A 10,334-nucleotide genomic window follows, 5' to 3' on the forward strand; every position below is an offset into this window, starting at 1 on the left:
AGGTAGTATGGTACCGGTAGTAACTTTAAAACTTACATTTAACAATGTTATAACTTGCACAATTTTAAAACAACTGTAGATAGAACGATCTTGTTATAAAATGTAATAATTGTTTAACTGCGTGTGGTGAATAAAGGCAAGAAGACTGAGCTGAACTAGACAACCAGTGAATTTTAATGCCAACTGCCCTACCTCCCATTGTCGTTTCCTTTCGCGGTTGAAATTAAATTTCTTCATTTTCTTGAAACAACAAATTTAAACCACGGAAGTTCGCTACAGCGAATACTCTATCCGAACATTTTTTAAGAGATTCATAAGGAGCTAGTATTCAATTCGATTTATTTTTCTTTGTCAGAATGCAAAAGAAATGATATTGTGAAAAAGAAATACGGTAACAAAACCAACAAAAGGAAAAGGTGGCAAAACCTTAATGGTTTAAGACGTGCATGAAAGGATCTAATAGTGCGGTATATGCATCAATAAATATAGTTAAGCACGGCCACCAAACCTGAATTAAGTAAAGAAAGTAATCTGGCATTCATGAGGATTATCAATTATACTTTTTTATTGCAAGTGGAATCATATAAAAAAAAGACATTGTAAACACAAAAATTAGGCATAGGTAATTTTTACAGTCAGCATGACCACTAAACTTATTTGGTAGCATTAACAATTTGGCACGAGCAGTCGCTTTCACAACACAACAATAACAGAAACGCATTGCAAAATCTAGAGCGAGCAGTCGTTGTTGGTTAAAACGCAGATAAAGCAACGCATTCCAAGCTTGCAAAGGCAAGACTGTTCAAGAACCAACACCTCGCAGCAAGCAGCCGCCAATTGACTTTTCGTTAATCAAGAACCCGCTGGACGAAGCCTTACGAATTTGATTTATTTGCTATATTGGAAATGAAACTGTCCTTAAAGCTTGATTCAAAATTAACGCTTATAAACTTACAGTAAGCCGTGGTTAAATTCAACAAATTTTATCATAATATTTCGAACTTTGATTTAATCAAACCAAGTTTTTATACAATTGGGGAGTAATATAGATCTTCTAAAATACGTAAAATAAAAACAATAGGTTACGGTAGTGTCATTAAATACAGTAGCCTACTTACTTTTACTAATTACTTTTACACAATTTTGTTGTTTAATTAGTTTGAACATTTAGGCTACTTATTTTCTATATTACGATCAGTTTTCGTCCGCCTAAGTTGGTAATATAAACAAAACTTTGCAATTCTTAGTTTTATTCAAAATGTATCAAAAACACATTAGACTACAATTATTTGACACCACCTGGTGGTTTGACTCTACTCATTTTTCAGTCAGAGTAAGTCAGTAGTTTTCAGAGTGAGTAGAGTAAGTTTTCAGTAAGTCAGAGAACTGAAAGCAGCCACGATTGTTCATGGGATTTGGGCATCGGCTTAACATTGCATTTAAAAACATTTGCTCATTTTGTAGTCAATTTCATCTTTAAAACTAGGCCATTTTCAGCCAACATTTTTACACTTTATCAGGGTTGAGACAAGAACAAGAGCATTTTTATTGTCCAGAGAGAGGAACATAATCAGTTGACCTATTGCTTGTAACTCACGCCTGGTTAATTGAAGTTAGCAACATCTTGCTCCTCTTCTACTTCAACTTGCTCTTCATTTTCGTGTTGGTCCTCACCTTCATCAACTTCTTCTACATTTTTGCCTTTGCAAAGCCTACCAGAAGAAATAATTAGCACTGACAATGAAAAAATATCTGATCCTGCACAAATAGATACCGTAACTGTTTTAATGATTACCGTATTTGACTTCACTATTTCATTTCAAAAATTGGTCCTTCCATGGCATCTAAAATCCATCTACAGTCTTTTGGATCATCACTAAAATTACAAAGTGTGCCACCCTCCTTTTTCTTGAAACCTGTCAATCAACAAGAAGTATTAAAACATCTTAATAGCCTAATCTTTCTTTCTCTAAAAGTACAGGACATGATGGAACACCTATAAAATTTGTCAAACTAACCTCAACAATAATCGCCCCTTTCCTCACCAACTTATTCAATGAGTGTAGCCTATCGATAAAGGTGTATATCCTGATGTGCTAAAAGTCGCTCAAATTAAGTTACCCCAATCTTCAAAAGTGCACTTACTTGGTTGGTATAGCTCCCTGGAATACAAGCGGAAGAAGTTCGCCAAATGGTGATCAATCATATCGTGAGCAGTATTGAGAACGAGGGATCAGAGAGAGGAAGCGAAAAATCAATGAATGTCATCGCAAAGGTTGAAGAAACTTTATTTCAGTTCAGTTCAGTTCAGTTGTTTTTATTTCTGACCATCATATCAAAACAATACACGTCAACATAGCAAAGTTTGTTTGTTTGTTTGTTTGTTTGTTTATCTTTATCCTGCATTGCGGGAAAGCGGACTTGAGCGCTATGCATCGGTGTACGCCTTCCGACGTACACCTGACCCACGCTGCAGCCAACTGCAATGTCTGTTTCCGGTTGTCTACTATACTTATGACTTAAATTTGGTACTACCCATTACTCGAAATCGATCACTGGGTAGAGGCAATTATCGTAAAGTTTCTTGCCTAGAGAAACAACAGCAAGTGCGGGTGGCTGGAGTCGAACATGCAGGCTGTCGACTGTGAGCCCAACGCGCTAACCACTCGCCAAGGTCAAGAAAAGGGTAGAAGCGACAAAACGCGAACGTTAAAACGTGCTTGAGACCGAAGTAAGTTATTGAGTTGAAAGAAATTTGGCACGGTCGCAACACCTTCAGAAAAATTTAAGATATAAAGGAAAAATAAAAAAAGAAAAAGTTACAAAAAAAAACAACTAAACAACATATATTTAGGCTATAGCTTTATTAGCCCACATAGCTTTAGCTGATATATTTAGGATTTGTATGGACAGTTGCTATGAAGATCGGCCATGGTGCGTTATCAAGAGTGCTGATGGTCGTAAGGAGAACACGTCTTGATGCGTTTAGCTCATAGCAAAGAAGAGCAAGGCAGGCAAAGAAAACCCCACAAAGAAATCCTACCACGGGCAAAGCCATTTCAAGCGCAACGCACCATAGGCCTTGCACGACTCACAAAATAGATAGGCTATAACTTGACGACATGAAAACAATGACAAAAACAAATAAAACAAACTAGCAAAAACAACATCATCATCTTGCGGAAATTCAATTGTACCCAGGGAAGTTATATCTTGAAGATATCAAGCGTGCTTTGATAAAAGTTGCGTTGATAAAGCGATAATTTTATACCCCAGTCAGCTAAACTCGTCACCTCCACACTGATCCAACGTTAGCAAACGTTGAATTAATGCAAAAACGACAGGCATCGCCAGCTGGGATGTAGTAGTGGCATGTCACAGTAATATGATAAATTTGGGTTACCGTATGTTTTACACGTTAAACCATAACAAAAGTGAAAGAAAAAAAAAAAAAAATCCAATTCGGCATGTTAGAAAAATAGATAAACAATCAGACAATAGCATGACGATCCAGTCCAAGATATTGATATAAAACAACTGGTTGGAGCACATTGCCACCGCTTCACCGAAAGATGGCGATTGATCGAAGAGGATGGAAAAACTTCTGCAGACTCTGTAGAGCTTCTGTGAACAAAAAAAAACACAAGAACCAGAAGGCCAGTAGGAGTACTTACAACCTTGCTATTTTGCTAATAAATCTACACACATTGGCCTATCATTTCTCGGCAAAAAATATTACGTCAGACTAATGAAATAATGGCGTAACTCACTTTTTGACGAAATTGAGATATTAGTGTTTTGTAGGTCCTTAAAATGTAGCGCATCTGCCACATAATTTTCTAAGACCTACGTTAACGGGAAAGTGGTATTTTCGTAAAAATGTCAAATGGCCTAACTCAAACGCATGACTTAGGCCATTTTACAAATCTTTTTAATCGTTTACTAGAAGTAAAGCTTTCCTCCAACAGAGCAGATGGTCAGAAGACGACGATCTAAATTGTACAGAAATAGAGCTTCCACTTTATCACAAGTCAAGACGATTAATTTAGCACAAAATAATTATGTTTTTTCTATTCTATGTATCGTAATCTTGGCCATTTTCAAGTAACCACCCTACTTAAATCTATCTGTTTTCTCTCTGTTCCTTTGAGAAGCTTCATTTTCCTAGCACTCTGGTAGTGCGACTTATCACCTCACACTGTGATACAGGTCAGATCTTCTCAATTCGCCGTTTCTCGGAGTCTTCTCGCACCCATGGCAGGTTTTTGTAGCAACTCACTGTTGGATACGGTACCTAATTAATTCTCAGCTTAATATCACACTTAGCGACTTCATAAGCGCGTTGCTGAGTTCTTCGCCATCATTATTGAGTTTCACAGATGGGAGAAGGAGAACATAGGAAAACATAGATTTTAAAACGTTTGAATTGACTTTTATGTGTAGGTAGCTTAAATGTGCCAAAGTGGGAAAGGAGGAAAATCACTTTTTGGCGAAATTTCTCAATGACTTGCCTACTGTAGATTCCCATTACTGTAGAAAGGTCGCAATGTACAGAAAGAAGAAATTCTTGTACCCTGTAACTATACCATAACCCAACTTCATCGGCAATACAAAGAGCTTGCTTCTTCTCTCGTTTGACTTGTCGTAGCTTAGATTGACAATGCCTCATCGTGCAGCCATGATACGGTAGTTGCGTCCAGTTGTCGAATACCAATGATTTCACTTGAGGGCCGTAAGATGGGACATTTGGGGAGTATGTGTTTCATTGTTTGTTCTATTATGCAACCCCCACCTAAGCAGATTAGCTCCAGTGCAGCCAACGTCACATGTGATCCTGTTCAATGTGACCCATGCCTTTCTTGAGAGGTCTGCTCCAGGAGGGATGGAGAGTGCTGGTATAACTGAAAACTGGGGAGGGATATGTGGCAGCTCGTTCCATTCCTGGGCCCATATCTCCATGCAGCTGAAGTTCTTATCCACAAGCTAAAGAGCTTGCTGAATCATCAGGAATACTACCATTGAGCACAGCCTATTTTAGGGAAGTATTTCATAATGAGAACTTCTCCGTTTTCATCGTCGGCTCCAGCTCGTGTCCGAGCATTGGTTGATCTTCAAATTGAGTTTGGATGGTGATGTCGTATGTGGCTTTGGAGGCCCAGTCTGTGATGGAAAAGACGTGGGCAAAAGGCACTGGGAGACGATCATTATATATCCGCCGCCAATATGTGAAACCAGGCTGGAGGCTTCCAACTCTACCAAGCCTGTCCCCGTTATCCGTGATATCATCGCCATTGGGCTTTGTTTGGTCGAGGTCCAAATTGAAACAATTTAGGCCATTTGCTTGTATGTTTATTTACGGTGGTCGTAACTACGCGAGGGCCACGCACACACTCTTGGCCAGCTCCATGTCCACTGCGGCCCAATAACATCGAAACGTGCAGCTTCAGGGGAACTGGTTGCAACGGGCTGCCGGGTGCTCTGTTCATACCACGTAAGGGTCAGTGCGACGTGTGTGTTTCATTCAAATACAGTATTATTACCAAGGAACAATACGATGACCATATCAAGTTGAAGATTGAAGCTTGAGATGAGAAGACGAAGACAAAGAGTCCGCTAGCACAGTAAAATCCGTATGGACAATGGATTTACAGGCTGTACTTCTGTGTCCTAAAACTAAGGCAAGCAGTAGCCTATTTATGTAGCCTACTATAAAACCAAGCTGCAGGTACACAATTTTACACTATTCAATCTTGAATCAAAAGATGCTTATTACTCTATTTGGAATGAAACAGAAAGCGATTTACGCAGTGAAGTATTCGCTTTCTTGCAGTTTAGTCATTTCGAATGGGTAATTTGTGGAAGCCCCGGTCTGGAGGAGATAGTTATTTGGAGTGATGGGTGTGGATATCAAAATAGAAACTCTAATGACTGTGCCCTTGCATGGAAGCATGACATCACTATTACTCAGAAGGACCTCGTGGCTGGTCTCACTCAAATGGAGTGCGATAGCATGCACAGTATTATCCAGCGAAAATTGGTAAACAACATTTTTACGACGAGAGATTACGCAATTATCATCCAGAATGCCAGGATCAGACCACATCCCAACAATGTACAGAGGATGCAACATAGTGATTTTATGAAAATCGATGGATGATGCTTGTTGAGTATTAGGCCTGGAAAGAAAGCTGGAGATCCAACGGTTCATGATTTTAGAGGCCGAACTCATGAAAGCAGTGAAAAGGCATTGTACAAGGTCCCATTATGTGAGGCTGCACAATGGGAGGACCTGCCACAACGGTCACAAACAAACTTAGACGACACTACATGGATTCCTATTTTTTCAAGCCATCTTCCAATCAAATTGAGGAAATACAATGATCTCCAATCTATGAAACATGTTATGCCAACATTGTGCCACTCCTTTTTTGATAATTTGCCTCATTACTGATAATTTATTCAGCTTGTCTTGCCAACTGTGAACTGTTTTTGGGCGAAATATGCAGTCTAGCATGAAATATAACTCCTATCGTTAGATTGGAGTTGCTATTAGGGATTTTCCTGTTAATTCTAGTCGTATTATCACTGTTATTATGTCACCGTTAAAAAACTCATATTGATAAAGTCAAAATATCAAATGGCCTAAGTCATGTCAGTGCATTCAGAAAATGGCCTAAGTCATGCCAGCCCATTATGGGATGCAAAATGAAACAAATCAAAGTATACATGCTCATTGTACTTGCATCGACATGCTATTTTCGTTTAACTGTACAATAAATATGATAAAAACAACAGTGTAGACAGTTTTTTTCGATTATCTCAAAACAAGAAAAAATGAGTTACGCCATTATTTTATTAGTCTGACGATTAGTAAGTTTGTTGTATGTTATACTTAAATAGGATTATTTCAAGGAAGATTTAGCTTGTTCATTTTTGATTTAAAGTCTTTTACAGTTTTGCATTCATTTCTTATAGTAGGGAAAGCTTGTTCCAAACTGTTGGCCCCATGTACCGTATTGATTGTTTGCAAGTGTTAATTCTGCAATATATCGGAATCTAAGGAGAATTACTTTTTGTTGTTAGGCTACTTGATTGTTTACACATAATTATATCCTTGAATGTTGTGAGAAGTAGCTTTTTTGAATATTTAAACATGAAAGTTGCAATCTCTGTATTTTTCATGTGGTTAATTGATTTTAAATTATTGAGTTCCATTACACCTTTTATGCTTTCTCTGCGGTCAATGTCAAATACAATACGAAGAAAGTTATTGCATGTACGTTGCAGCTTTTGCAATGAAGTTTTGTTATCATGACACCATGTTGAGATACAATATAATATCTGACTCTCAACTAGAGAATGGTAAATGGAGAGAAGTGCTTGTTTGTTTAGGAAAGACTTAATTTTTTTTGTCACGCAGAGTGTTGATCTTATTTTTTGAAGCAAGATTTCCATATGAGATTTCCATGACAAATGCTCGTTTACAATTATTCCCAGAAACTTTATTGAGGCAACTTGTTCTATGTTGTTTTTTCGAATTTAAGGGTGGGTTGCGTGATAGTGTCTTGCTTCCTTGACTTGAAAATAATAACTTATATGTTTGGTTTTGGTGACATTTAGAGACAATCGATTTGTTGATAGCCATTGATCTATGCATACAAGCTCTTGATTTGCCATATCCTATATAGTAGAAACGGTTTTATTTTTATATAAGTTATAATGGTGGTGTCATCTGCAAACATAATTGCAGTTCCGTGTTGAAGGCAGTTAGGAAAGTCATTTACATAAATCAGGAATAGAAGAGGGCCTAAGATAGACCCTTGTGGGACACCCAAAGATATGTTGTTAACATTAGAAGATAGTGTGCCATTGAAAACCACTCTTTGTTTTCTATTACTCAGGTAACTCATGAACCAGTCATAGGCCACGCCTCTTATTCCGAAATGATATAATTTAGCTAGCAATATTTTATAGTCAATGGTGTCAAATGCTTTAGATAAATCAAGAAAGATTCCTAATGCAAGATGGTTGTCATTGAGTATACTGGTGATACTTTCTGCAAGAGCTCTATGTCCCTGAAAAGAGCGATGTTGGTGTAGTGGACCTCGTTAAAATAAGATTTTATGTGCTAAGCCATCACAGCACGCTTGGAACAGTGATAAGGCTACCTTTCCGAGTAAACGTTTTCAAGACATGTTTTTGAAATACAACACACCAATACCATTCAGCGGTGCTGTGGAACGCATGTTTTCGCTTGGAAAGGACATTATGCGTCCCAAACGACGCAGTTTGTTGACGCAGTATACTTTACGCCGTAAAGTTTTTAGGCAATTCGCGCTGACGCCGTCAATTTATTTCATTGACGCGTACAACACTGAGAATCTATAATAGCCTAGGCTATAGGCTAAGTTAGATAGCCTACCAATCTCCATTAGGCCTAATATATAACGGTGAATTGCTCGGTTTTGGTTTTGAAACTCGGACAGACAAAGTTTCTGAGGTTATTCCTGATAGTTTCGCATAGCCTACTTGTAGACTGTAGAGGCTTTTGACGCAGGGTCGTTAACCGAGATTGGCAGAGTGAAGTATCCAATTAATTGTTGTTGAATGCTGGTGAATTATTCCATCCACTACAGTTGCCGCTGAATCGAAAGTACCGTAGTCTTTACATACGTTGCTCAAGCGCACGCGCTGACAGAATTAAATGCGGCACTGCTACAAGAGGGAATTCTTTTCCATCAAAGTTTGAACATACTTAGGTAGCCTAAACCGCAATTTCAGTACAAGACTCACAGCTCGCATTCAGAGTCAGTTTCAAAAAGCTAGCAAACATCATAGCCTATAGGCCAGGCCAGGAACACAGGCTCTTTCGCGTTTGATGGTTACTGACCGGTTGACATGAAAAACTATAGCCTAAGCCAGCGGTTCCCAACCTTTTTGGTGCCGTGACCCTTTTATAACATTTGCCAAGTTGCGGTGACCCCAAAGATAAAATTAGTTAGGTTGATCCTCCTTCACTGCACTTTGGGAGCTAACTAGTAGGCTACTAGGCTATATATTAAATTTGACTTCTAAATAAATAAATAAACAACACAACAAATTGTTCAGTGAGAAGGCTGCGCTTGCTTCTTTTTAGCCAGATTTGGAATCCTTGGAGCAGTCTTTGCAAGAGCACAATGCAGATCATCTTCTGCATCAAGTCTGCTTTTGTAGGCCTGTTTAGATTTGATAACCAACAACAAGTTTTTGATCAATGAGGTTGCATAAAATAATTACTATAAGCAACCTGGGTAAAGGTATATAGTTAGTATTGCTAACTTTTACTTTTAACTACTCTATCGCTGGCCTAAGAATTGTAATCAGTTAGTGACTGTTGCTATTAGGCCTATTAATTGTTGACGTAGTTTGCGTAAAATCGCAACGTCACACCCAGCAAGGCCGAGGTTAATTACTGTAGTACTGAAAATGTCACAAAATTTGCAATTAGTTTTATACTTTTTGTTTATAATAAATAAATGAAAATAAATTTTGAACAGCATCATTTTTTACCAAATTTTTGTCTGGCCCGTGTAGGAGTTTTTATTTGGGTTACTAAGTAGTTTTAACTTTCACTGTTTTATATCAATGTTTATTGCACCATTTACCCATCTGGCAACCTTGATACTGTTGTCTGCTATCAAAATAGTTCGGAGGTTTGCGGTCAAACAAACCGCTTCATACTCAGACCCTAAACAAGTCTTGGTCTGGTTGATTTGCTGCAATAAACCACTTTACATGACCAAAGTCAGCTAAAGTCCAGATTTTTTAACACCGCCAATCTAGACTTTTGAAACATCTAAAATTGAGTCAAAGAAAGCAAACATTTCTTTAAAATTCACACGTGGAAATTGTGAACAAAGTTAAATCATTTTTATTGTAAGTCAACATAAAGTACCATACACGGAAGTTGACTTCTTTATTATGACCAACACAGAAAACTTTTTTCAATTTGAAATAGCAACACTGACCAGATTAGATGAACTTTAAATCGTCTTTTTTTGGACACATATCATATTAACAGTGGCTTATTGTTAGTAGTTGCCACTAACTACTTTGTACAGAACGAGTTCTAAAAAAATGCCTCTTTCTAGTAAGTAAACTTCAATTTTAAAGTAATCTTGATCTTATTGTTCTTCAAGATCAAGGTCACACAAAAAAAAGTGATCTTAGATCAAGATCAAGATCACCAAAAAAAGTGATCTTCAAGATCAAGATCACTTGTGATCTTCAAGATCAAGATCACTTGTGATCTTCAAGATCAAGATCACGCCCAACTCTGCCCTTGCAGCCTGCCG

The sequence above is a fragment of the Aplidium turbinatum genome, chromosome 7 (assembly GCF_918807975.1).
Source record: "Aplidium turbinatum chromosome 7, kaAplTurb1.1, whole genome shotgun sequence".
Classification (NCBI taxonomy): Eukaryota; Metazoa; Chordata; class Ascidiacea; order Aplousobranchia; family Polyclinidae; genus Aplidium; species Aplidium turbinatum.